Source organism: Suricata suricatta, chromosome 3 (genome assembly GCF_006229205.1).
Source record: "Suricata suricatta isolate VVHF042 chromosome 3, meerkat_22Aug2017_6uvM2_HiC, whole genome shotgun sequence".
Classification (NCBI taxonomy): domain Eukaryota; kingdom Metazoa; phylum Chordata; class Mammalia; order Carnivora; family Herpestidae; genus Suricata; species Suricata suricatta.
This window is the reverse complement of record NC_043702.1, coordinates 22,020,236-22,048,160: the sequence shown is the minus strand read 5'-3', so window position 1 is coordinate 22,048,160 and position 27,925 is coordinate 22,020,236. Positions and strand designations below refer to the sequence as shown.

Genomic DNA, 27,925 nt, shown 5'->3' with positions numbered 1-27,925 from the left:
GAGGAAAAAAAAGAAAGAAAGAAAACAAAGGCTTAGAAGAATAAAATGTGTTGCCCAAGATCAGCCAACTGATTGGTGCAGAATCAGGAAACAAGCTGGCTCTTCAGCCTCAACTCTGTATTGTTATTTTGTGGCCCCTAATTTTTGTTGGTTCTCATTGAAAATTAGAATACTGTTAAAATGACATTTCAGTGAGAAAATATGATTTAATAACCCTATGTTTCCTAAAATATTGGCTTAACACAGTAATTCGGTGATTCTCAATTCAGATCTATTTCTTAGAGTTAGCAACTATCAGAGCTGCAAATGATGCCTCGCGGATACAAAACTGTTAAGGGAAAAAGTGTATAGTGATCTATAGCTGTCAATTTGGATACCTAGTTTTCAAATTCATCCACCAATTATACAGAGGCATTTTTGCTAAGATTATGTTAGGCATTTTTTTGTTTCCTGAGGTTGATGTATTGGTCTTATAAACTAATCAGAAGTTTTCAAATACAGGCAGTTTGATACAAGCAGATACACCTGAGAAAATAAACATACTTAACTGTTTTTCTATACAATCATGAGTTTATATCCTAAAGTATCTTGTAATTTTATCAGACAGTATAGCACAATAAGAGCACACGTCATTCTGACTGGACTCAAACCCAAATTCTACTGCTTATTATCAGTGTGGCTTTGAGCACAATTGTCTAAAATCTTTGTGCCTCAATTTTCTCATTTGTGAAATGTGGATAGTAGAAGTACCTATGCATAAAGGTGTTATGAATAATAATATGAAGAAGACTGACTGACATGTAAAGAACTTAATATATTTTAGATTCTTAAAGCAGCTGATATATTATAGTTGTTTGCCTACTCATCTCTGTCTATCATGTAACTCTGAGCTTTCTTCTCCAATTTTATAATTGTTGGCATAATAGGTACTCAAAAGATGTTGGAAGGAAGGGAGGTAAGAGGCGTGGAACCATTAATCAGATGTTTTTCTTTTATGCAAAAAAGAATTTTGTCTGAAAAATCCTGTTTTCTAAAAATTATAAATTCATGTTTTAATATACAATAAAACAATCATATTAAGTTAATTAAATGTAATCAGATTTTAAAAGATTGTGATTTAACTCATAAAATGTTCCATGTCTCTATATATGTCATATACAGAACCTAAAATCTTTGCATACATATCACAAATATATCATTCTTTTCCTCTTATCCCTTTTAGTTAACATAAATAGTATTATAATGACCAACAGTGGATAAACTAGATTTTTGTATATGGGAGCCAGGCTTTGAAAAAACTGTTGTGTATCAATGGAAACAACAATTATTTGTTAGAAAATAGAAAACAACACAGTAATCACTGTGTTTTATGCAATTATTTCAGTTCTGTATGAGTTAGAAATAACTCCTTCATATTTCACAGAGTTCATTTAAATCTAATCTAATAAGTATATAAAGTTGTGGTATGAGTTGGCATAATAATAAGTAAAATCTCTAACCAATCATTTAGAAAAAGTTGAATATTCTCAATAACAGTTCACTCTTATCATAGTTAAGACACCCCTTTGCATTCTGTTATATTGAATCATTTGGGTTGGATTGAATGCTAGGATTGGAAAGACCAATCCAAAATAAAAATACCAAGTATTAAAAACTTATCCTTTGGCTAAAAATAACATGAGCCAAATCTCAAAAAATTTTTCCCATATGCTCACTCAATTTTTATTCCATTGCATAATTTATGTCAATTTGAAAGTATTTATATTATTTGTAAAGAAATTATAATCTAGAAGGGCCTGAAATTTAGATATAGACAATTCAGTTCCTTTTATGTTCTTTAATAATAGCTATAAAAAAGATAGATAGCATATTCTGTCACTTTAGATACATGATCTAAACATCACAACAATATTGCATGCTAGAGAATATGTTCATCATATTATAGATGAAAACAGTAAAGATCAGAGACGTTAAATAAATTTTTCAAAGTTCTACAGCTATAAGTGGTGATCTTAAGATTGCAACCCTCTTCCTTTTGGCATCAAAGGCCTTGTCCTAAATAAAATGCTATCTCTATTTTATTTAATGATATTAATAAAACCTGATTATTGAAAGGCATTTGTAAGCAACTGTTTGCGACACTGATTTTGATAGTGTCCCAAATAAAATGAAAACCCTCTAAATTTCAACTTCACCACCTTGTATCCTTTATCATAATATATGTTCTTAAGGAAGAGTAAAGATAAATGCGTGGTAAAACATAATTAGTTAGTTTAATATCCTTATTAAAATCACATAATACTTTCCAAAGCCAAAAAGATATTTTTTCATTCTCTTTAGTGAGTGATAGTTTCACAAATTTCTAGTGAAATTATATGGATAGATGATTTCTGGGGAGTTAAAACCAAAAGGAAGCATGAATATCATCTTTTTTAGATGCGATCGAACCTAGGTGTGATCTCTTGGTAAAAAATAAATTTTGTGATGTATTTGCATTGAGGAAGATATAGAGTTGTCCTGTAAAAATATTGAAAGAAACTTAATCATAGAGATGTTTAACCAAAAGGAAATCCCAGTGCATTGCCTTTATCCTTTCTGGCTTGAGTACCATGTAGAGAAAATATAGAATTTGAAGTCATTTAGAATAGAGTTGGAATACAGATTCTGTCACTTTCTACTTGTATGTTGTAAGGCATGATATTTAACACCTGTAATGTTCAACATTTTCTTTTTAAATTGAAGTAATAACTAAATCACAGTGTTAGGGTATATATATGGAAGTCAAAAATGAAGTTATTTTTCCCTTGATGGGTGGCTGAAAATGCTAGTGGCAAGTCTTCTCATGATTTGTAGTTCTGTCTCTTTGGTTGATGGGTTAAATGGTGCTTAATGAAATTGAACAATTCCATTGCAGACTGCTTTACCTGGTATTTTGTCTATTGCTGTCACTTTCAAGAACTCAGTGACTATAATTCATTGCATCAATTTGTAATTCCACCATCCTTATAGTGTTTATTTGACCTATCTTGCTTGTAGTCCCCCAATTTCAATTCTTCATGTAGAATTATTTAGGAATAAACTTGTCACTTGTTATTTATTCTTTTAAACATTCAACCCATTAAACTTCAATAGTGATGACTTGGCTGTACTTGAAGTTAGTCTTAACTTTGAATTCATTGTAGCACTACATGTTAATTATAATTTTTAGGTACCATAGATGAAACTAGAAATTAAATGCAGCATTTTTTGGCAAGTGTTTCTGACATCTTACAGTGGTTATGATCAGTGAAAGGTAAAACTACACCTCTTTTTATGCAGCGCTACAGTACTAGAACATTATTAACAGTTAATTAAAATACATTTCTAAGGGATAATCATGAACATTCCAGATAATTGTTTTTGACCATTAATTATACTCAAGCCTTTTATTTAATGAAAAAAACACTGAAGAAGAAGAAGAAAACTTACCTTGTGTGCCCCTCTTTCCTCATCACATATACAGCTTAACTGTATTCTGAATACACTGATGTAAATTCAGAAACATCACTTGATAGCAGTTATGTATTGTATACTTAAAAGCAAAAACATTTCAAATTTCATCACACAACACAATGGAATTATGTTTCTGTTAAAGATATTATAAAATGGGCGTTTGTTGTTTATTTGACTGCCTAGCATCCGAGAAATATTCTTGTCCATGGGAAAACCAGCAATGTATGAAATTTAGCCTGAGACAGCCTGAAAAGTTCTGGTTTTCTATTTGTTTGTTTGTTTTTGTTGTTGTTGTTGTTGTTCATTTTTATTGGTTAGTTTGTTTTTGTGGTTTCCAGGAAGTTACCAGATGGGCATGCCCACCTAGAACTTTGAATTTGGGGGAAATAATGCAAAGGCAGAAGACCAAGTAGGAAACTGTTTGCAGTTGACGTATTGTTTAGAGTACACATTTATCAGAGGAAAGGTCTTAACCAGAGGTTCTCAGGGATTTGGCAATGTTTACTGTTACTCAGTTTCCTTTAGTTCTTGTATTTATCATTTTTTTACAAACTTTCTAATTTTTCTGTTTTAAAAGAATGAGGGGATAGTAGTTAGCAAAATAAATTTCTGTTGCTTATACTCATGAACCCTAAAGAATACACACATCAAACCCAAATAACCAATAAAGGTGGTTTATTAGATATTGAACGAATGTAATAAGAAAGAATAAATCAACAATGAAAAGGAACCCATGAACCACAGTACTTAGGAAGAACTGTAAACTACATATATCTTGATATCCAATTATAATTTCATATAAAGTGCCACTAATCAAGATTTTAATTTAATGTGCATTTGATAAAAACTAATATATATATTAAGGAGTATTCTTCAATAAGAATCCTCTATGTCTCTGATGCAGTGAAATTGAAATAACTTGTTCTGAGATCCTGAATAATTTCACTATTTCTATGTAACATGTGAAAAGGAATTTTGTGATTTAAAAAAAATCATATGTATAGATATAGATAAACACCCAACTGTCTGCTATTGAATGTAATATGCTCAATCAACACATAAGTATTGAATACCTAATATCCAGCAAGCACAATTCCAATATCTATAGATGTATTCATTAAAATATAAAATAAAACATATAAAAATCTTGGCTAAGGTGAGATTTTTGGAGAGAGGCAGTTAAAAAAATAAACGAAAAGAGTAACTAGTATGTTAGATGACAATGCATGTTTAGAGGAAAAAAATGTCAGAGAAGTATGATAACTCTTTGTCTGGTGGGATCAAGGGGTATTGCAATAGCATTTAGATATCATTTGAACAAAGGCCTAAATAAGACAGGGAGGGACCCCTGTAGATACCCAGGGAAAGAGTATTTCAAAGAAAAAAACTCAAAAGTATGAGAACCCTGGGGTGAGAGCATGTCCAGTGTGGGTTTGAGGAATAAGCAGGGAGTAAGTGGTGTGGATGAATGAGGGAAACAGCAGTTAGAAAATGTGAAATGAGGGCAGAGAGGTGTGGTGAGTAGGAAAAGTGGAGGCAAGTTACATAATCTTGTAGGTCCTTTTGATGACTTTAGTCTTTACTCAGAGCGAATCTGGAAGTTATTAGAAAGTTTTGAGCAAACTCTCTAAATCTTTAGTTTTGAGTCCAAAGGTTATAGAGAGGGAAAAGCAATGGTGGACATAAAAAAATCATGTGTGGCCATTGTATTTCACCTACAAAAGATGGTAACAGCTTGGACTAGAATGACAGCAGAGAGGAGGATGTGGTTAAGAAAAAAGAAGAAATTCACCCATACACATACACAAAAAAGGAAAAGAATGAGAAAAGAAAATGAACAGGAGTTTGGAAAATGTGGGAAAAGCTCACAAACAAGACTCCCTCACACTTAACTCCTAGACTTTTCCCCTGCTAATCCAAACCTTAAAAGAGGAAACAAATTAGTCACTCAGAAAGGAAAAATAAAAACATAATTTTAACACATTTATTTTTCTTTGTTATTTTGGAATTATAGACTGACCTTGCAAATAACCCTTGTAACTTTGTGTATTCTTTTATATGTATTATATAAAGAAGTGCCATGGCTATGAATTTGAAGTCTAAAATCACTACTAAAAACAAAGATTTCTATCAATGACTTATACTTTTCAAGTGAATTTGATTCCACAGGTGTTCACTGAACAGCTCTGGGTTCAGAGATGATACATTTACACTGGATCAGCCTCGAAAATAAAGCAAGGAAACTAGCAGATGCCATTGATGCCTTACTCTATAACCTCTTATTCACTTGCAGCATAGATGGACAATTCCCAGGGTCATTATCAAATTCCTATCTCAAGGAATCCATCTTCATCTCTCTGAGGTTTCCTTCTCTGAGGGTTTTTCTTAGATGCCACAGTTTACTAGGCTCAAGATCATGCCCTGGGGGACAAATGGAAGTCAGTGGATAAATAGCTTAGCATCCCTGTCCCCCAGTGGGACAATTGTGAAGCATGTTTTATATAGTTCCTCTCGGGTCTTTAGTGGGACCTCAGGATTCTAGTCCTAGCTGCTCACAGCTGCTCACAGTGCAGCCATAACACACCCTTTACTGTCTTCTCGCTTCTTTGTTTCACTTTTCCCATTCCATTGTGGGCACTTTCTGGGTGCACATCCCAAATAAATGACCTTCTAAGTATTTGTCTTAGGGTGTGTTTAGTGGGGAACCCACACTAAGCCAAGTGGAAATCTTGAATGAAGTTGCTCTTGTGTGATGGACAAAGCGAAAGGTCCAGGAATATTCCAGAGAAATTAAGCGCAGAGGATGAATGGCCCCTTTGGCTTTACTCTATGCCTCTTGGATTGACTCCAAGTGGGAATTATGTGTCTCACTTTATCCAGCATTAAAGAAACAGAATCTTCAAGAATTAGGTCTTTATGTTCCCATACCAAATGCACGGTTAGCAATAGCATATATTTTGCAAATGGTGTATCTGTTGCTACTTCCATAATTAATCATTTTTGTCAATAGTTACGAGTGAACACAGACATGAAATGCAGAATGAATAATAGGGAGCTGAAAATTTATGGACATATTGAGGAGATATAATGATCACTTGTATCAGTAACTGAGAAGCAGGAAAACAGCTGCTTGGAGCCTGGGCCAGTTTAGACAAAAAAGGGAGCGTCTGCCAGAGGACGATGTGTTTCTATCATCTAGAGCAAAGCTAGGGAGAATTTAAAGTGCCACAGTCATCTGGAAGGTACAACTAGATTTGCAGTTTGAAGATATCTATGGATATCACATGTTGTAAGCCCTTGATAAAAATCAAATCCTAAAATTAGAAGAAAATGAGGAATTTAGAAAAGACAAAAATAAAACAAAACCCTTAAGTTAATAATGATTTTTTATGTTAAAGTACTCTGAAAATATATGAAGGGTTTCTGGTTTGGGAAAGTTAGACAATGGATGGGCAAATATTCAATGGTCCTTTTCTTTCCTTCTTCTGGAATAATCTACGCCTCAGGAGCAGAAATATCCACGACACAGGACACCTTTTTTCTTTTATACAAAGAATCAGAAAAGCACTACTTGTTTAGAGATTGGAGAAATTGTCACAGGGAGTACATTTCTGTGCTATGAAAAGGCTTTCAAATAGATCAGGCAGCAGAGAAAGACTCTAAGTGGGACTCTTAGAAGTCAGAAGCCCTGTATCATTTTCCTGCAATGACAGGATAAGTGAAATAAGTTTGATTAAAGCAGCATGAGTCAAATTAAGGTAATATTATAAAACATCTAATAAACTTGTAAAGTAGGTGAAAATGGCAGCAAATGCATGATCATGTGTTTTCCCCATAATTGGGGTTAAATAGATTCATTTCACAAAATAAACATTTGTGGAGTGTGAGTACTCGGATGGGTGTGTAGATATGCGCAGGGGAAATGAGGCAAGCATAAATAAAATGCAGTACTTTTATTAAAGAATTTACAGCTTAGTGGTTGAAAAAGATATGTGAATTGTTATTTCAGTAAGTATGAAAAGGGTCAGGGTCCTCAGCAAAGCGATATGCAGAGCAGTGACGTGATCTGATTTTACTTTCAAAGGATTGCACTGGCTATCCTGTTGAGAATAGACTGAAAGGGGACAGAGAGACAACAATCCAGGCTGAGACTATGGTGGATGTGAAACAAGATGGTAGCAGTGGGGGTGATGGAAAGGTTTTATTTATTCATCATTTATGTGTTTAGTGATATAACAAAAGAAAATTTAGGGTCATGTGTTTTCATTCAGTTGTATTTTTAGTTCCCTTTCATCTGGAATAGTTCTTCATTCTTTATGTTTCATAATATTGACATTTTGGAACAGTACAAGCCAGTTATTTATAGAATGTCCCTCAATTTGGGTGTATCTGATATTATTTAGTTAATCTTATTAAACTTTAACAGGAATACCCCAGAACTAAAGATCCTTCCAGGGAATTATATCGGGATGCACATGTTGTTGATCTGTATCATTACTGGTGATGTTGATTTTGATCATTTGGACTCTGCTAAGTCTTTCTACTGTAGAGTTGATTATTTCATTTTTAAAAAATTTTAATGTCTTATTTTTTTTGAGAGAGAGAGAAAGAGAGAGAGGGAGAGAGAAGCGTGAGCAGGGGAGGGTCAGAGAGAGAGGGAGACACAGAATCCAAAGCAGCCTCTGGGCTCTGAGCTGTCAGCACAGAGCCTGACACGGGGCTTGAACCCACCAACTGTGAGTGAGATCATGACCTGCACTGAAGTCTGATGCTTAACCAACTAAGCCACCCAGGCACCCCAATTATTTCACTTTTTAATTGCTAAATATTTTGTTACTTTGAGACTGTAAATATTCTGTGCCTTCTAAAATATTCACCTACTCATCTTAGACCTATTGATAATTCTCACTTTCACTTATTATTATGATGATGGTTATTGATGGTGAATTTCTAATTCTATCATTTTTTCATTTATCAGTTGGGTTTCTACTAAAAGGAAGAATTTTTCCATCTTCCCTCATTTTTTTTGCTTATATTGAAGTGAATTCATGTATTTCTATTTTATTCAATAAGTTATAATTTTTATGTCATTATTTTAACACTAAATTTTTTTTTCATTTTTGGCTAATGAAAGCTCCTTCATGGTGGCCACAGTGCCCTTTTGACATTTCCATATTCTTCTCTGAATACCTCTCTCACTGCTAGCACAAGAGATTCCAGGCGCATCTTGTACTTTTCTTGTAACATAGGAATCAGCTGTTTCTTCTAGAAGTCCCGTTTCCTTTTAAAGGAGAATGCTATTAGAGATCAAGATCTGGGTTGTACTTGTTCTCATGACTGGTAGGGGATAACTGCTCCTGTCCTTCTCAGAAAAACAGAGCTAGAAATAGCTATAAAGATGAATATATGCGCGCGCGCGCACACACACACACACACACACACACACACACACACACACACACCACTACCTGGATCTATCTAGTTAATTAGCCATATTAAAACCTATGTATTCACACTAATATTTCTGGTTCCAATCCATTGACAGAATTTATTCTATTTTCCTCCTTTTCCATGTTAAAAACTCTCTTCTTTGCCAATGACAAACATAACTCCCATTATTTATAAAATATTTACTTATATGTTTCAATCCTATAATACACAGAAAATAATTTCACTATTATTAACCCAGGCCTTTAGGAAAGGAAGCCTACTAATTAGTATTCAATATTTGTTTAGAGTTCTTTTTTCTTTAGCCTGAAGGTATACAGTCCAACTACTGCCATGTTTATCAGTAATTGGAGTTAGATGTCCTGCCATCTCCCATTAGTTGGTGTCACTTATTCAAGTGTTATTTATTTGAAATATGTTGAATGATTTGTTTCTGTTTGCGTTCAGTTGTAGGATTTTCTGCCCTTCCTTATTTGATTTATTCATTTCCTTTCTTCCATTTTTTTTTTGATTCTCTGAAACATTAACATTCTAAAAATCAGAACTTCATTAAATTGTATTTACCTTCTTTGTGTTTTCTGTTGGTTTAGTTTCTTTTGTAATTTCTCGTTCTAGATTTTTAAGTAGAGAATTTAAAATTAGTTAAATAATATTGGATAGTGTGTAAGGCTATAAAATTTCTGTGATTGCTTCTTAATGTCTCACAGATTACTTTACAGATGTGTATATAATACACATACACAGATGACATGGATGTGTATTAGTATTTCATTTTTATTCTCTTAAATAGTTTCTTTAAACTTATTTTGTATTTCTACATTCACTCAATAATTGTTTATTAAACACATTTTGTTTTTTCTAGTTAAAATAACCTTTTAATCTTTTTAAATTTTTTAAATAATTTCTAGTTTTTTATGTATTATAGCTTTAGGGTGTATACATTTTAATTATGAAGTTTGTTTTTGTGACTTAATATATAATCAGATTTTATGATAGTTCCATGAGTGCCTGAGAAGGTATAATCACTATTTTTCAGGGTGTAAATTTCCATATAAACATAATATCTACCTTACTGGTTAGTTTCTCTAGGACTTCTGTATCCTGTCGTTGTCTGCTTGATTTATCTTACACTAATTCTGATGTGTTAACATTTCCCAAAGTTAATATGTTTCTTTCTATGCCTTTTTATATCTCTTGTAGTTTTTGCTTACAAAGGCATTTCTATGTTATTTTGGTACATGGATATTCACAATTGTTAGACCTTTACTGTAAATTGAGGCTTTTAGCATTAAAAACAATAATTCTCACAATTTACAGTGCAAAGTTTATTTTATTTGGTATTAGTACTGGCTTAGCTTTTTTTAACCCTTTCTAGAAACCCAGTATTTCTTTGCCCATCTCTTCAGCCTTTTTGAATTATTTTAAGTGTGTGTCTTGTATACAGAATATATTTGGGTTTTGGTTTGTTGGACAAATTGAAAAGCATTTTCTTTTAATAGATGTTAAGCCATTCATTCACATTTATTGATATGTGAAATGTTTTATTATAACTCTCTCATTATTTTATATAATGATTACTATGTATATTGTATTTGCTATAATTACTATATGTGAAGTGGTTTGGGGGCTCATTTTATAAAAAATATTTCTTTTGGTGTTTAGGAAGGCTGTAGTTTTGTTTTGTAGGCATTTTACTTATTTTTGAAATTTTTAAATTTCCCTGCTTTTTTTTTTAACATGTTGCTATGTTGTTTGTGGTTTTGATGACATACTTTTAACTCCAACCTATTGTCTACACGACAGTAACTTCCCTCTTGCTTCTCCCGTCTCATCTCATTTTTAGTTGCATTATTAGAACATATAACACATAGGATGTAGCATACATCATAAAGCATTATTATTTCACCATTCACCTCATCTTTTAGTGTTAAATCTACAATTAAATATATTAAAAGCTCACCACTATTCCTATTGCTGAAATGTCCCCATTCATCTCTTAATTGTATTTGTGAGTATTTAAAACTACTTTTCACTGTTGATCCTTGAATGAAAACTTAGCTGAGTATAAAATCCATGGTTCACATTTTCTTTCCCTGGATTATTTTAAAATGCTATTCTACTGATACATTATTTTGTATGTAGTGTTTTATAAGTCTGATGCCAACTAATTATCTTGCCTTTGTTATCTACCTATCTACCTATTAATTATTTTTTGGAGTCCACAGAATCATCTTTTTTTATTTAGTAAAATATTTTTACTATGATATCACTTTGAATTGATCATTACTAATCAATTTTCACTGTTATACAGTGAGCTCCTTAAGTATGTAGACTCAGAACTTCTCTTTCTCCTTTAAATTGATCAATCCTATTCCATTAAAGTCCTCAGCAGTAGAAAGGGCCTTCATTTCTACTTTGGTTACAGGGCAGTTGTGATGAAATGCAGCCTGTTTTTACTTTGTTAATATAGTATGTTAAAAAAGAAGTCTTAAAATTTGTACTTGTTAACAGAAAAATCTCTTGAGGTTAGTCAGCTAACATAAAAGAGTGGATTTTTTAATCAGATTTAACAAAAATCAGAGATCTTACCTGGTATGAAGTTTTACTAAGTAATGTCAATAAAAGCTCAAAGTAAAGAGGGGGATCTGATACACCAAAGGCAACTACCCAGGTCCTGTATAAACACCTTAGACATGTAATTCCAGTCAAGAATTGTAAATAAGGTCTCTAAATGAAGATCTTGGGATAACCTCATACCCTGGAAACATTTAAATTATGAGACACCTCGATTTAATACCTCCAACACTTGTATTATTGATATTACATTTTCCAGGGAGCTAAGCCTCATGATCCTGGGTTCTATAGTTGACCCTTAGCTAGAACATCCTGCGAAGTCCATTCTCTTCTTCCTAAAAAATATCAATAGTTTATATATCCAAATGTTTAGTTAAAAAGGAAATTGAATTGGGTCCCCTGCCAAAATTATTTTCCCTAGGAGTACTCAACCCCACAGAGGAAATGCTATGGCCTGAATATTTGTATCCCCCTAAGATTCATATTTTGAAATTCTAACCCCACAGAGTGATGGTATTTTAGATAGGGCCTTTTGGAGATGATTAGGTCCTAAGGGTAGTACCCTCACATATGGGATTAGTGCTCTTATAAAAGATATCATAAAAGACCCTGCCGTACTCCCTGGCCTCTTCTATCATGTGAAGCTACAGCAGAAAATTTTTAAGCCCTGAAAAGGTCTTTACCAAGCAATACTGGCCCCTGATCTCAGACTCTTAGCCTTCAGAACTGTAAGAAATAAATTTCTGTTACTTATAAGCAACCCAGTCTGCAGCCAAACATACTAAGGTAGGAGTTAATGTGCTATAGACCAAGTACTTTCATTCCTTCCTTTCAGAAATTTGATGTGACTTTACCTTTTTGTATTTTTCTAATGTTAGATATTGAATGGATAACTTGAGGTAAAAATAGTGTAATGGAAGTGGCAAGAGTAGCCTAGTCATTTAAGAGTTAGGACATAGAACCATGGTTGTGGCACTGGCCTTTGTTCATATAAATTGCAGATTTCATACCCAGAGGTTCATTTAGCTGAAGAAACAATTAAGTGGCCTAGTGGCTTAGGTAGTTGATGTTATTTATCCATGGTATCAGAGGCAGAACTGAGATTTTTTTTATTAAGATTATTTGGAAATTAGAAGACAATAGAGATAATTTATATATGTATGATGCTGAGATATACTATATAGATAGAGATATCTCCATGTGACACACACACACATATTTTATACACACACACACGCACACACACACTCATATAGGTTCCCTTATTTTTATTACAGTAAGTTAAAGTTCTGAATATATAAGTGTGTGTGTGTGTATATACACACATTGCTTATCTGAACATAAACAACTATTATACTTCTCTGTTATTCCATAATTCCATGTAGAATAAGAATTATGATGTATTATTGGCCTGTTTTCTGAAGATGTATTTATTGAATCACTATCTCAGAGTCTTGTCTTCTCTGTGGCTTCTATCTCATGTCAACATTTTCTTGATGTTTTCTAATTTCTTTCAAGACATCTACTATTGAGTAAATAATAACAATCCTTACATTTATATAATTTTTAATTTAAAATCACTAGAAAACTCTATAAACTACTATATATGCTCTGTAATTCTCTAAGTAATAATTTTGAGAAATTCTGTAAATATCACCTTAGCCATTTCAGTTCACCTACTTTGTTTTTCTTTCTGCTACCAACCTATAGTTTCTCCCAATCAATGCTAGTTAGTTGCTTCAACTGAGATTCTCTTAAGTCACTATCAGCCCTGGACAACTTGGTAGCTGGCTTTTCTTTTAAGACTTTTATTAACAGATGCTTGCCATTATTGACTTTTTTGGAGAACTCAAGTTGTAAACTTCGATTACAAATTAAAAATGAGATTCTTAAAGTCTCAACTTGAGCAGATATGAAACAATTAAAAAACTTTTAAAGGTGTGTTGGTTTAAAAAAAGACATCTTGAGGTAGAAATAATAAAAATGCATAGATAATAGAGATTAATTCTATTTATCTGCTCAATGGGCAAAAAGCAAGCACATAAGGTCTTCAGCTCAAATCTTTTGGTCATTTCTTATTGCTAGAATTTCAGTTCTTCTTCTTTGATGACTGAATCAGATGACAATAGAGATGATAATTCTCAGGAGAAGATGAATTCTCAGCTGGTGGATTGGCTGTGTTGTCTCTTTGCTATCCTGTGGTTTAGAGTTTTCTGAGCATTTTTGTAGGTAATTGAAGTTGCAGTAATACCCACATTGAGGTGATTGCTGACCTTGGGTTTCATCTCCTTGATTTTCTTTATCTTTCTCATTGCTACCCTCCCTAGCTTCTTTGGCAAGGACCCTTTGGGAATTATGGTCTATAATCCCAAAGCATATTCTATCTCACTGGTCTATCTTGTTCTCCTGCACTCTGGTTGTTAGCACCTTCCATCATTTCTTCCTGCACAGGAGGGTTGGAAGATTGTGGTCCAAGCCAGTGAGGTCTCTGCCTGTAGTAAGGTGGAAAATGCCTGCAGTAGAGCCAGCGCTGTTGGACCTGGCCTTCATGAGCACCTTCCAATCCCACTTTTCCCCCGCTCTCATTATGCTGGTAATTCTGTTGGGAATTACATGGAGGAGGACCTCTGCCACGTGGAGGGCCTCTGTAATGGTTATTGTGTGCTGCATATTTACTGCCTTGCACTAGTGTTCCACCAGAGCCTGTCACATTTGCTGCTTCCACACCCTTTTTGCCTTTGGCAAAGTCCACAAACTCCACAGCCTTTCCATCTCCTACACTGAGAATGTACTTCCTGGGGTTATTCTTCTTTATGGCAGTCTGGTGCACAAATGCATCTTACTTAGTGCCATTTATGTTAATGAAACCGTATCTGTTTCTTACACTGAACCATTTTTCTGTTCCCCAAACCTTTGTTGTGATGACCTTCTTGTCCCCTATGGCAGGCCCAGCATATATGAGGCTGCTCTGGCCTGAATGGAGTACCCATGGTGCTGGGCTTGGTGTGGGCAGCTCTGAGAGCAAGTGGTGGCTGGGTCTCCACCTCACTGGGGCTGGCTGAGGCAGCTGAGGCTCCTCTAGGAGTATGATGGTAACCAGGCCAGTTACTGCTCGGGGCTGCTCGGGGCTGGCAGATGACTTTTAAGAAAGGAACATACCACTCTATCCACTATTCCCCATTGGTAACATCTTAGGAAAATTTAGTAGACATTCTCTAAAGTGAAAATACATAACAACAATTTGAAAAAACTTGCCTTGGTGACTAAAAATAAACAGTTAAGAAATTAAATTAAGATTGATTGTAATAAAGGTAGTCTTGATCTTGATCATTTGAGCAGAAACATCTCTCTTTTTCCTTCAATATTTGGCTTTTTTGATCTGTATTATATGAATGATAGCCTCACCTCTTACCCAAATTATTTTAAGCTAAAGCCACTTTTTGTTTTTTAATGTCTCTTTTGCTCCCTGATTTGTAATAGTCTCTTTAGTTTCATTTCAGAAATGACAATGACTTTTTTAGAGAAAATCATATATATAAATTAATTATTCTTGTTAGAAATATCTATATCTAGGTATAAATATATATCATTATAGATATTTTCCTATTCTTAGTTGATGTTTATATTTATATAAATCATAATCTTTAAGATATGTGATTAGAAATATTTTCCATTCACATAGTATCATTTTCCTACTGTGTCTCAAAATCAGAGTTTGCTGTTGTACATTCTTTAGGCTCCATGTTAGGTAGCTAGGGACCAGCAGACTGCCCCACAGCCATTGTAAGTTTACTGCAAGAAAGCTGGAGGCAGCCGTGGGGAGTCCGGAGGGCTAGAATCCCGTGAGGCTAAGACTTATCTGACATAGAGTTAATTTTTAAAGAGAAGTTATATAACATACCTCAAATTTCAAGGAAAAAGAAAAACGAAATTTAAAAAGTTATACTTTGGTAACATACATTTTATGGAAGTATCATTTGAAAAATATATAAAATATTTTTAGGATGTTCTGTATCAATATCAAAGAATAGAGTTGATGGGAAAATCAATATATAATTAATAGATTTTCTTTATATACATTTCAGATAGAATTTTTTATTCTTGAGGAGCATCAGTAAAATGACCTTCATTTTACCTACCTCATACTTTTCCACATTCCATATTATCAAAACTTGTACCAATTTGCATTATGATATTTTGTTCCTTTTAGGAAGAGAGAAAGGGCTGCCTTCCTTAGAAACAACATGACTGTGTCTATCAACAAGAAGAGAGATGAAAATAACTCAAATTTTCTTTAGCTCCATGTATTTAAGAATCATCTGACAATGTTGGGTTTATATGCAGATTCCTGGGCCCCCAATCAAGAAATTCTAATTAAGTTTATCTTGAAGATCCTAGGTATGTGTATTTTAACAAGTATCTCAAGTAGTTCTGATTAAGGTTCTTTTCTTTTTTCTTTTTTAATTCATTTATTTAAATTCAAGTTAGTTAACATACAGTGTAGTATTGGTTTAAGGAGTAGAACCCAGCGATTCATCACTTACATAGAACGCCCAGTGCTTGTGTTCACTTCGGCAGCACATGTACTAGAACACCCAGTGCTCATCCTAACAGGTGCCCTCCTTGATGCCCAACACCCATTTAGCCCACCACCCCCATCTCCACTCCAGCAACCCTCAGTTTGTTCTCTGTACTTAAAAGTCTCTTAAGGTTTGCCTCCCTCTCTGTTTTTATCTCATTTTTCCTTCCTTTCTCCTATGTTCAGCTGTTGCATTTCTTAAACTCCACATATAAGTGAAATTATATATATGTCTTTCTCTGACTTATTTCACTTAGCATAATACATTCTAGTTCCACCCATATTGTTGTAAATGGCAAGATTTCATTATTTTTTATCATAAAATGATTTTATAAACACACTTTGAGAAACACTGCCTGACCCTTTTTATGTCTATTTCTATGTTGAAGTGGTCTGATTTGGGAAACTTGGGTAAAACACAGCAGTGAAACTTCAATTTCCACATTCTTATCTAGCACTTCATATAATTAACATTGTTTAAGTAATTGATATTATGCATGAAATTAGAGGAAAAGCAAAGACTCTTATTAAGTCCCCCAAACAGTATATGTATATATGTAAAAATGTTTATACACACACACACACACACACACACACACACACACACACAGAGTTTACTTCATTCTAATTACAATACATCAGAATTCTTGATCTATATATTGAATATCTAAATATAACATCTGACAGAAATTAATACAAAAGTGTCAGAGGTAGAGTTCATCTATGAGATAAAAGGACTAGGAGGATCAGGTGAAATGATGAGGCCACTAGCCTACCAGGTGAGTATCCTAGTAAGGAACTGTGTAGTTATGCAGGAGCATGGGAAGAGGACTATTATGAGCTAAATTATAACCCTTCCAAATTCATATGTTGAAGCCCTAACTGCCAATACCTCAGAATTTAACTGTGTTCAGAGACAGGGCCTTCAAAGAAGTAATTAAGGTTAAATGAGGTCTTATGGGTAGACCCTAACCTAATATAACTGGAATCTTTATAAGAATTGGAAATCTGGACAGAGACATCAGGGATGCACACCCACAGAAGAAAGACCATGTGAGAACATAATGAGAAGGTAACCATCTGCAATCCAAGGAGAGAGGCCTCAGAAGAAACCAATTCTGTAATACCTCGATCTTGAACTTTCAGGCTCCTGAACGGTGACAAAATAAATTTTGATTGAATAAGCTACCATTTTGTTTTGGTAGCCCTAGCAAACTAACTTAAATTTTGGTACCTAGAAGGGAGGGCTGCTATAATAAATACCTAAAACGTAGAAGTGGCTTTGGAACTGCATGATGGGGAGAGACCAGAGAGAGCCTAGATTGCCTTGGAGGACTTTTAGTAGAAATATGGATATTAAAGGTGCTTCTGAGGAGGTCTCAGATGAAAGTGAGGAACAAGTGTTTGCAAACTGAAGGAAATGCAATCCTTGTTATAAAGCAGCGAAGAACATTACTTAATTGTGTTCTAATGTTTTATGAAAAGCAGTAACTGACAACGTTGGATATTTGGCCATGGAGATTTCAAGCAAAGTGTTGGGGATGTGGCCTTGTTTCTCTTTGCTGTTTATAGTAAAATGTGAGAAGAAAGAGATTAAATAAAATAAATAAAGAGATTGTTAAGCCAAAAGTAATTAGAACTTGAAGATCTGGAAAATTCTCAGTCTCTCCATATTGCAAAAACTGAGAAAGTGTGCTCTAAAAAATACACTAAGGATGGCCTGGATAGTAATTCCAAAAGGAGATTGTGTGTGACTCAATCTCATAGATTTAATCAGCCCCTCAGCAGAAGCCAGGGGTAGAGGTAAGATTACAAATGCAGAACCCAGCTTTGATTAAAGAGGACAGAGATGGGATAAAATGAAGAAAGGCCATTGAACTTTTAGGATCTTAAGGGTCAGGATCACAGCACTGCCTGGCTGTGAACCCACATGTGATTCCCCAGGAAAAAGGAAGAATGACCCTCAAGGAAGGGTGGTTTCCCCCTCAGTTCCAGCATAAGGCTACCTCCTCAGTTATTGCTGCAATAATGTCTTAATTGATCTAGTTATATATGATGTTCCTGATACCCATATTTTCTCATATTGTAGCCCGTAATTTTCCAAAGTGCATTCTGATTTTGTATATTCATATCGCTCTCCAGTCTCATCTACTCAAGTTTAAGAACCATAAATTGCTTCATTTTGCTCTTAGAAAATGTAAAACGTGTTAATATGATCTGTAAGACCTCAAATCATCTGGCCTTTACTTGGGTCTCCAGCCTCATCTCTTTCCTGATTTGTCTGGCCCCATCCATCTGGTTTTCCTATAGTCCCCATATTCATCATGTATATCCTCTGCTTGGCTTCTGCATATTTTGTTCTCTCTACCTATTATGGACCTCCTACGTTTCTTTGCCTAGTTAACACCTACCAATCCTTTAGTTCTCAGCATAAAATCACTTCCTCAGGGAAGCTTGACTAAGTAAAATTTCAGTGTTTCACTCTAGATCTGAAAATTCTTCATACAACACTACAAGCTCCACAAGCCAAGGACCATGTCCGTCTGTGCTCACATTTGTATCCTTATAGATATGTACTTAACTCCATGTAGGAACCTACCAAATATATATTTTTAATATAAATTATTGTCAAGTTAGCTAACATACAATGTATATAGTGTATTCTTGGCCTCAGGGGTAGATCCCATGATTCATCACTTACATACAACACCTAGTGCTCATCCCAACAAGTGCTCTCTTCAATGCCCATCACCCATTTTCCCCTCTTCCCCAACACCCCTCCCCATTAACCCTCAGTTTGTTATCTGTATTTAAGAGTCTCTTATGGTTTGCCTCCCTCTCTGTTTGAGAGGGAAACTCCCCCATAGTCTTCTGTGAAGTTTCTTAAGTTCCACATAGGAGTGAAAACATAAGATATCTGTCTTCTCTAATGGACTTATTTCTCTTAACATAATACCCTCCACTTCCATCCATGTTGTTGCAAACGGTAGGGTTTCATACTTTTTCATTGCCAAGTAGTAGTCCATTGTATATGTAAACAATATATTCTTTATCCATTCATAAGTTGATGGACATTTGGGCTCTTTCCATAATTTTGCTATTGTTGAAAGTGGTGCTATAAACATTAGGGTACATGTGCCCCTATGATTCAGTACTCCTATATCCTTTGGATAAATTTCTAGTACTATTGGTGGGTTGCAGGGTAGTTCTATTTTTAATTTTTGAGGAACCTCCACACTGTTTTCCACAGTGGCTGCAACACTGCATTCCCACCAACAATGCAAGAAGATTCCTGTTTCTTCACATCCTTGCCAACATCTGTTGTTTCCTGAGTTGTTGATTTTAGGCACTCTGACCAGTGTGATGTGGTTTCTCCATGTGGTTTTGATTTGTATTTCTCTGATGGTGGGTGATGTTGAGCATCTTTTCATATGTCTATTGGTCATCTGGATGTCTTCCTTGGAAAAGTGTCTGTTCATGTCTTCTGCCCATTTCTTCACTGGATTATTTTTCTGGTGTTGAGTTTGGTAAGTTTTTTATAGATTTGGATAATAACCCTTTATCCAATATGCCATTTGTAAATATCTTCTCCCATTCCGTTGGTTGCCTTTTAGTTTCCTTTGCAGTTGATTGTTTCTTTTGCAGTACAAAAACTTTTTATCTTGATGATGTCCCAATAGTTCATTTTTGCTTTTATTTCCTTGGCCTTCAGAGACATGTTGAGTAAGAAGTTACTATGACTGAGAGTTTTGATGGTTTCCTGTCTCATTTTGACTTTGCTTTTGTGTATGGTGTAAGAAAGTGGCCCAGTTTCATTCTTCTGCATATTTCTGTCCAGTTCTCCCAGCACCATTTGCTAGAGAGATTATTTTCCATTGGATACTCTTTCCTGATTTGTCAAAGATTAGTTGCCCATATACTTGTGGGCCTAATTCTGGGTTCTATATTCTATTCTATTGGTCTATGGCTCTGTTTTTGTGCCGATCCCATACTGTCTTGATGATTATAGCTCTGTGGTAGCAGCTAAAGTCTGGGCTTGTCATGCCTCCTGCTTTGGTTCTGTTTTTCAACATTATACTGGCTATTTGGTGTCTTTTGTGATTCCATACAAATTTTAGGATTTTTTTTGTTCTAGCTCTGAAAAAAATGCCGGTGCAATTTTGATTGGGATTGCATTGAATGTGTAGATTGTTTTCAGTATTATTGACATTTTAACAATATTTGTTATTTCAATCCATAAGCATGGAATACGTTTCCATTAATTTGTGTCTTCTTCAGTTTCTTTCATATATTTTCCATAGGTTTTGGCATACGGATCTTTTACATCTTTTATTAGGTTTATTCCTAACTATTTTATAAGTCCTTGTAAAATTGTAAGTGGGATCAATTTCTTGATTTCTCTTTCTGTTCTTCATTATTGGTGTATATAAATGAAACCAAATTCTGTACATTGATTTTGTATCCTGTGACTTTGCTGAATTCATGTATAAGTTCTCGCTACTTTTTGGTGGAGTCTTTTGGGTTTTCTATGTAGAGTATTATGTCATCTGTGAAAAGTGAAAGTTTGACTTCTTTTTTGACAATTTGGATGTCTTTTATTTCATTTTCTTGTCTGATTGTTGATGCTAGGACTTCCAACACTATGTTAAACAGCAGTGGTGAGAGTAGACATCTCTTTCATGTTCTTGATCTTAGGAGTAAACCTCTCAGTTTTTCCCCATTGGGGATAATATCAGCTGTGGGCCCTTCATATATATGGGCCCTTTATATATCATAAAAGTTAAGGTATGTTCCTTCTATATTGATTTTCTTGAGGGTTTTTATTAAGAAAAGCTGCTGTATTTTGTCAAGTGCTTTTTCTGCATCTAATGACAGGATCATATGGTTCTTATCTTTTATTAACGTGATGTATTATGTTGATTGATTTGCAAATATTGAACCATTCCTGCAGCCTAGGAATGAATCCCACTTGATCATGGTGAATAATTCTTTTAACATATTGTTGAGTTATATTTGCTAGTTTCTTGTTGATAATTTTTGCATCCATGTTCATCAGGGATATTGGCCTATAATTTTCCTTTTAAGTGGGGTCTCTGGTTTGGGAATCAAAGTAATGCTGGCTTCATTGAATGTGTCTGGAAACTTTTCTTCTGTTTCTATATTTTTGTAATATTTTGAGACAAATAGGTATAACTGTTTTAAATGTCTTATATAATTCCCTCAGGAAGCCATCTGCCCCAAGATTCTTATTTGTTGGAAGACTTTTGATAACTGATTCAATTTCTTTACTAGTTATAGGTTTGTACAAATTTTCTATTTCTTCCCATATAAGTGTAGGTGTTGAGGAATGTGTCCATTTCTTCCAGGTTGTCCAGTGTGTTGGCACATAATGTTTTATAGTATTATCTAATAATTATTCATATTTCTGCAGTGTTCATTGTGATCTCTCCTTTTTCATTTGTGATTTTATCTACTTGCACTATCTATATTTTCTTTTTGAGAAGGCTGGCTAGGGATTTATCAATTTTATTTTTCCAAAAAATAAAATACCTCTTAGATTCATTATTCTGTTCTGGGTGGGGTTTTTTTATTCTATATTGTTAATTTCTGTTCTAATCCTTATTATTTCTCTTTTTCTGCTGGCTTTGGGGTTTCTTTGCTGTTCTATTTCTAGTTCCTTTCGGTGTGTGGGTAGGTTTTGTAATTGGTTTTTTTTTTTTCTTATTTCTTTAGATAGGCCTGGATTACAATGTGTTTTTCTCCTAGGACTGCCTTTGCTTCATTCCAAAGGGTTTAGACTATTTTGTTTTCATTTTCATTTGCTTCCAAATATTTTTTAAATTTCTTCTTTAATTGCCTGATTGACCCATCTATTCTTTACTAGGATGTTCTTTAACCTCCATGCATTTGAAGGCTTTCCAATTTTTTCTTGTGGTTGATTGCAAGTTTTATATCATTTTGATCTGAAAATATGCATGCTATGATCTCAATTCTTTTATTTATTGAGAACTGTTTTGTGACCCAGTATGTGATCTATCTTGGAAAATGTTCCATGTGCACTCAAGAAGAATGTGTGTTCTTCTGCTTCTGGATGAAAAGTTTTGAATATGTTTGTGAAATCCATATGGTCCAGTGTATCATTCATGGCCATTGTTTCTTTATTGATTTTCTGCCTAGATGATCTGTCCATTGTTGTATGTAGAATATTAAAGTCTCCTGCAATTACTATATTCTTACCAGTAAGCTTGCTTATGTTTGTGATTAATTGATTTATATATTTGAGGATATCAAGTTTGGAGCATAAACACTGACAATTGTTAGGAGCATAAACATTGACAATTGTTAGCTCTTCTTGATGAACAGACCCTATAATTTATTATATAATGCCTTTCTATTACTCTTGTTACAGCCTTTAGTTTAAAATCTAGTTTGTCTGATATATATATGGCTACTCCATCATTGTTTTGACTTCCAGTAACATGATAGATGGTTCTCCATCCCTTCACTTTCAATCTGAAGGTGTCCTCAGGTCTGCAGTGGGTCTCTTGTAGACAGCAAATAGATGTGTTCTTTTTTAATCCATTCTGATACCCTATATCTTTTGATTGGGGAATTTGATCCATTTGCATTCAGTGTTATTATTGAAAGATACGGTTTTAGAGTCATTGTGTTATCTGTAGGTTTCATGCTTGTGGGGATGTCTTTGGTCCTTTTTGGTCTTTGCAACATTCCACTTACAGAGTCCCGCTTAGGCTCTCTTGTTGGGTTGGTTTAGTGGTCATGAACTCCTTCAGTTTTTGTTTTTCTGGGAAAGCCTTTATCTCTTCTTCTATTCTGAATGACAGCCTTTCTGGATAAAGGATTCTTGGCTGCATATTTTTCCTATTCAGCACACTGAATGTTTCCTGCCACTCCCTTCTGGCCTGCTGAGTTTCAGGAGATAGGTCTGCTACTACCCTTATGTGTCTACCCTTGTAGTTTAAGGCCTCTTTGTCCCTAGTTGTTTTCAGAATTCTCTATCTTTGTATTTTGCTGATTTCACTATGATATGCTGTGTAGAAGACCTATTCTTACTAAATCTGAAGGGAGTTCTCTGTGTCTCCTGGGTTTGGATACCTGTTTTCTTCCCCACATTAGGGAAGTTCTCAGCTATAATTTGTTCAAGTAAACCTTCCGCTCCTTTTTCTCTTTCCTTCTTCTTCTAGAACTCCTATGATATGGATATTATTATGTTTCATTGAATCATTTAGTTATCTAATTCTCCCCTTATTGTCTAGTATTTTCTTATCTCTCTTTTCCTCAGCTTCATTTTCCATAGCTTTATCTTCTGTTTCACATATTTTTCCCTCTGCTTCCTGCATCCTTGCTGTCACTGCATTTAGTTTATTTTACACCTCATTTATAGCATTTCTTAATTTGTCATGATTGTTTCTTAGTTCTTTGATCTCTGCAGGAATAGATTTTCTGCTGTCTTTTATGCTTTTTTCAACCAAGCTGTTAATCTTATTACTATTATTCTAAATTCTCGGTCAGATATATTGTTTATATATGTTTTGAGTAATTCTCTGGCTGTCATTTCTTCCCGGAATTTCTTTTGAGGAGAATTCTTACATTTCATCATTTTCACTAGCTTTCTGTCCCTTATATGTTTAAATAGCTTGTTCTGTATCCTGCACCTGCAAACACCACTATATTAAAGAGGAGTCATATACTATCCAGGGCCTGAACTTTCAGGAGGTGTCTTTAGAGTGTGTTTTATGCTCTCTCTTGTTGTAACTCTGCTTACTTTATCTCCATACTCATAGTGGTGGCTTGGACCTTTCACCAGGTATGCTTTGATTTGTTTGTTGGAGTAGCCCTGGAAAAAATTTTAAAAGGGTGGTGGTGGTCAAAGAAGCCTTATCCCATACAAAAAGAGAAATGACAGAGGAAGGGGGAAAAGAAAAAACATAAAAATTAACCAGGCAGAATATTAGAGAAACCATATGACTTAACCCAGAGAGAGAGAGAGAAAAATAAAGAAGGAGATACAGAAGAGGTTTAAAAGGGATAGATTTAAATGTCTGTTTAAACAAACCAATAACTAGAATAACCAGAATAGAGAAGGGAAGAAATAAGAGGAAGGAAAAAATGTATATTGACCAAGAATCAGATCAGAATATGTAAAACTGCTGGACCTATATGTGATGGTGCTTTTGAACCAGTGGCTGTCATGGTCTGGAGGTAGGGCTGTCTGTTTCAGTCAGTGTCAATCTTGCTCTGTTAGATATGGTTACCAGCATGGAGGGATGTGATTCAGTGTAGGCAGGTCCTGGCCTCTACTGTGCACCCATTGTCTATTCCCAGGAGCCAGCCCCACCTTGTTGGTGATGGGAAGAAAAATGAGGACACCCATCTCTTCTCCCAGAACTAGGTGACCCAAACTACTCTGTTCAGGCCATCCTCACAGTACCACGTGGGCGTGAGTGGGCAGTTTGTCCCACTCCATAGTCTCTGCACCTCCCAGGCCCTCAGCTGAGATTCAAATTCTGATGTCTTAGGGGATCCTGCTCCATGCACACAGCTTCCAGGATGGTTCCACCCCACCCAGCCAGCCAACAATGGGCCTCTGGCTGGCGGGCACCTGCCCAGTCTTTGGCTCTTGGAGCAGCTATATGCCTTCTTCCATAGCACTCAAGGGAGAGGATTGCTCTCTCCTAATGCACCTCTGAGCTTGCTACGAAGCCAGGGCTGGCTCCCTTCCTTCCCAGGTGCATGGAAAGGGTGGAAGACCCCAGTCCAGAGGAAGACCCACAACCCTGGAACAAGTTAGAAATTGGTACTTTCTCCATTTTTTTTTCCATTCCATGGTCCGTGTTTTTTCATTTTTCCAAAATACAACCCCACACTTCCAAAACCTCTCTCTTCCTTTTGTCTCTCCACAGAAGGGGATACCTACTCTCCATGCCTACACCACCCATTTTATCTCTTCCAGTTCTCAATCATGCACCTATGTCCCATCAAGTTGTCCCCTTGTGCCCCTGGAGATTTTGTTTTTACTCTGTAGCCTGGAGTCCTGAAATCCCAAGTCTTCTGGCTTTAATGCTGCTGTGTTTGAGGGACGAGTGAACTTTGGGCCCCCCTACTTCTCTGCTCTCTTGACTCAGTCCCCTAACAAACATTTTTAATAAATGCATGCACACATAAATGAGTAAATGAATATAAAATTTCAAAGAGAATATAGTCTGGGGCTATAATCACTGCCTGCGTTAGTTCTGACTATCTAGCTTTGTTTAATACTAATCTTAAATGCCTCTCTGTGAGTGTGTGTGTGTGTGTGTGTGTGTGTGTGTGTGTGTATTATGAATGAATTGGTTAATTTTAACCCTGTTCCACATTCAAAATAAATCTGCAAAGAAACACATTTATTCCTGTAGAATAAAGGAATTAATGTTAAGGTCATTTCTTGAAAATGGCTAAGAGACACCGTAATCTCTTGATATTCAAAGTTTAGAAATCTATACTACTAAACACCTTTCCCCTTTTCTCTCTGTTTTTCCCCTTTATTGTCACTGGACTATTTCCTCTCCAGAGTTACTAAACCAAATTCTTTCTCCACCAAAGTCACTATGGGCTTTGAGGGACAAAAGAAAAAGTAAGTTCAACCCTGCAAAAGAGGTTAGAGGGTGTGAGGCAAACCGTGACAGTCACCAATAGAACATTATTACTCATTTTTCTCTAAAACATTATTATTAAGTGTTCAGAATATAGAAGGTTGAGCCATGCCAGAAAAGTGAGCTTGCTTGTTTCCCTGAGGATTAGTTTTTACTGTACTTTTTGAAACATACAGTCACAGCAGTGTCTTACCCTTTAATATTGATGACACAATGGTTTGTTATGTTTTAATTTAGCTCCAAGAATATCTCTGGCAATTTAGCATTACCTCTCCTGTGGCCTCCACCCAGAAGTTACCCTTTCAAGGACAACATGCAATACTATTTTGCTAATGCTAGTGTTTTACATGCCAGTCTCTTACTCAGCTCATTGTGTGTTTTTTCTCTCTGAAAAATTTTTATAGCAAAAGAATAATATCTCAAAAAGAAAAGACATTTATCAAAATAAGGGTAGAAAAAGGAAGACGAAGAAGAATTGCCAAGAAAAGCTTTTACTAACAGTCCACATGAGGAATAGTGGCAGAAACCCACTCTGTGAATGATGAAATGGCCAGATTCAGAGAGCTTTCAGAAAGAAAAGTTGTATTAAACCTATTTGTTTTTTTATTTGCTATTTTCTTCCCCATCTTAGTTCACTTCAAAACTTGTATATCTCATCCCTTGTGGGTGCTTTCATTTTCCTTTTCTAAGTGATGTACTGTATTTTCTGTAACATACTAATTAGGTCTTTTCCAATTGTACTTAGAGTAGTGTAAAATCTCAAGATATAACATTTCTTGCACCTAAAGTGGATGACCCATGATGGAGAAGTTCACATAGATGCACTTTAACAGAGTCAGCAAGAACACTAATATACCCACAGGGGATCTGCCTTCCAGAATCTGTCAGATGACATCTCTGAGGATGATCAGCTTTAGGGCTGATGCGCAATACTCTCACTTTCCTTGGTAGTCTGTTGTTAGGCTTCAAGCAGCTGTATATAATAGGGTTTTATCATATGTTGTTAGATGTAGTTAATAAATTTGCCCAAGAGGCAGACTTAATTTTCACATATTTTTACTTAGCTAATAAAAAATAGATTTCCTTTTTTTCCTGTATGATTTGTAATATGGTATATTGATATTAAATGGAATATATTGATATATTATTTTCAAACATGGATATACTATACAAGCTCTGTTCGTGTCAATTAAAAATTATTTTTATTTTTTTATTATTTCAGAATCATTTTTATCAATGGAACTATTTTTACATGGTGTAGAAAAGGCCAGCCCATTTAAAATGATCCTTAAAATAAAATCAGCATCTTTTTCCACCTAGTACTTCCCATACTCCTTTATAAGTGCTGGGTAAGGTAAACTGAATTAATTGGCACAGTGCTAGACTGGACAAGGAGATTAGTGCCCAGTGGTCAGCCATTAGGTAAACTCCTTCAAAGCAGAAGTGGATCTTCTAGAAGTTTCATGATCTTTGTTGTGGTTACACCGCTTTTGGCTTTTTCTGGTTTAATTCAGAATGTGGCAAAGAATGGAAGGGGACACCTTGTCCCTGAGGCACAGTTAATTCATTTCCAGGTAATTCATACCTGGTAAGTTCTGACTTGCCTGGGTCAGCCATGATTCCAACGCTGACTGCAGTGCTGCTTAAAGATTATGTGGAGTCAAGGTGTAGTCCATTTCTTCCAGACTTAGTTTTAGAGAAACTTTTCCTCTTTGCATCATATATTATAACAACAAGAGTTATTCAAAAGGGGTCTTGTTTTTTTAAGAGGTGTTATTTTCTTAATAGTAAACTAAAAATTTCTTTCTGCCAATTTTAATTATACTTTGGTTCCATCTGTGTATATTGATACTCCGTCTCCAAACAAAACTTATTTTTTTTCTCATACTTCCCCCTCTGCTTACTTTTTATAGCAGAGTTCCACTTAAACCAACAACATTAACACAACATTAAACAAATGAACTAATGCTGGAGTAAAAAGGGAAAACTTTATAGCCTAGTGGATTTTCCTATTTTTTTCATAATATTTTATTGTCAAATTGTTTTCCATACAACACCCAGTGCTCTTCCCCTCAAGTGCCCTCCACCATCACCACCACCTGTCTTCCCCCCTCCCCCCACCCCCCCAACCCTCAGTTAATTCTCAGCTTTCAATAGTCTCTCAAGTTCTGCATCCCTC

At 35.1% G+C, this 27,925-nt stretch overlaps 1 protein-coding gene and 1 pseudogene across 1 annotated transcript in view; one reads left to right on the top strand and one right to left on the bottom strand.

Annotated features, from left to right (window-relative positions):
* Positions 1 to 27,925, top strand: part of SPAG16 (sperm associated antigen 16) — a 919,440-nt gene that overhangs the window by 553,676 nt on the left and 337,839 nt on the right. The gene's annotated exons all lie outside the window — the stretch shown is intronic.
* LOC115288646 overlaps positions 13,604 to 27,925 on the bottom strand; it is a 49,475-nt pseudogene continuing 35,153 nt past the window's right edge.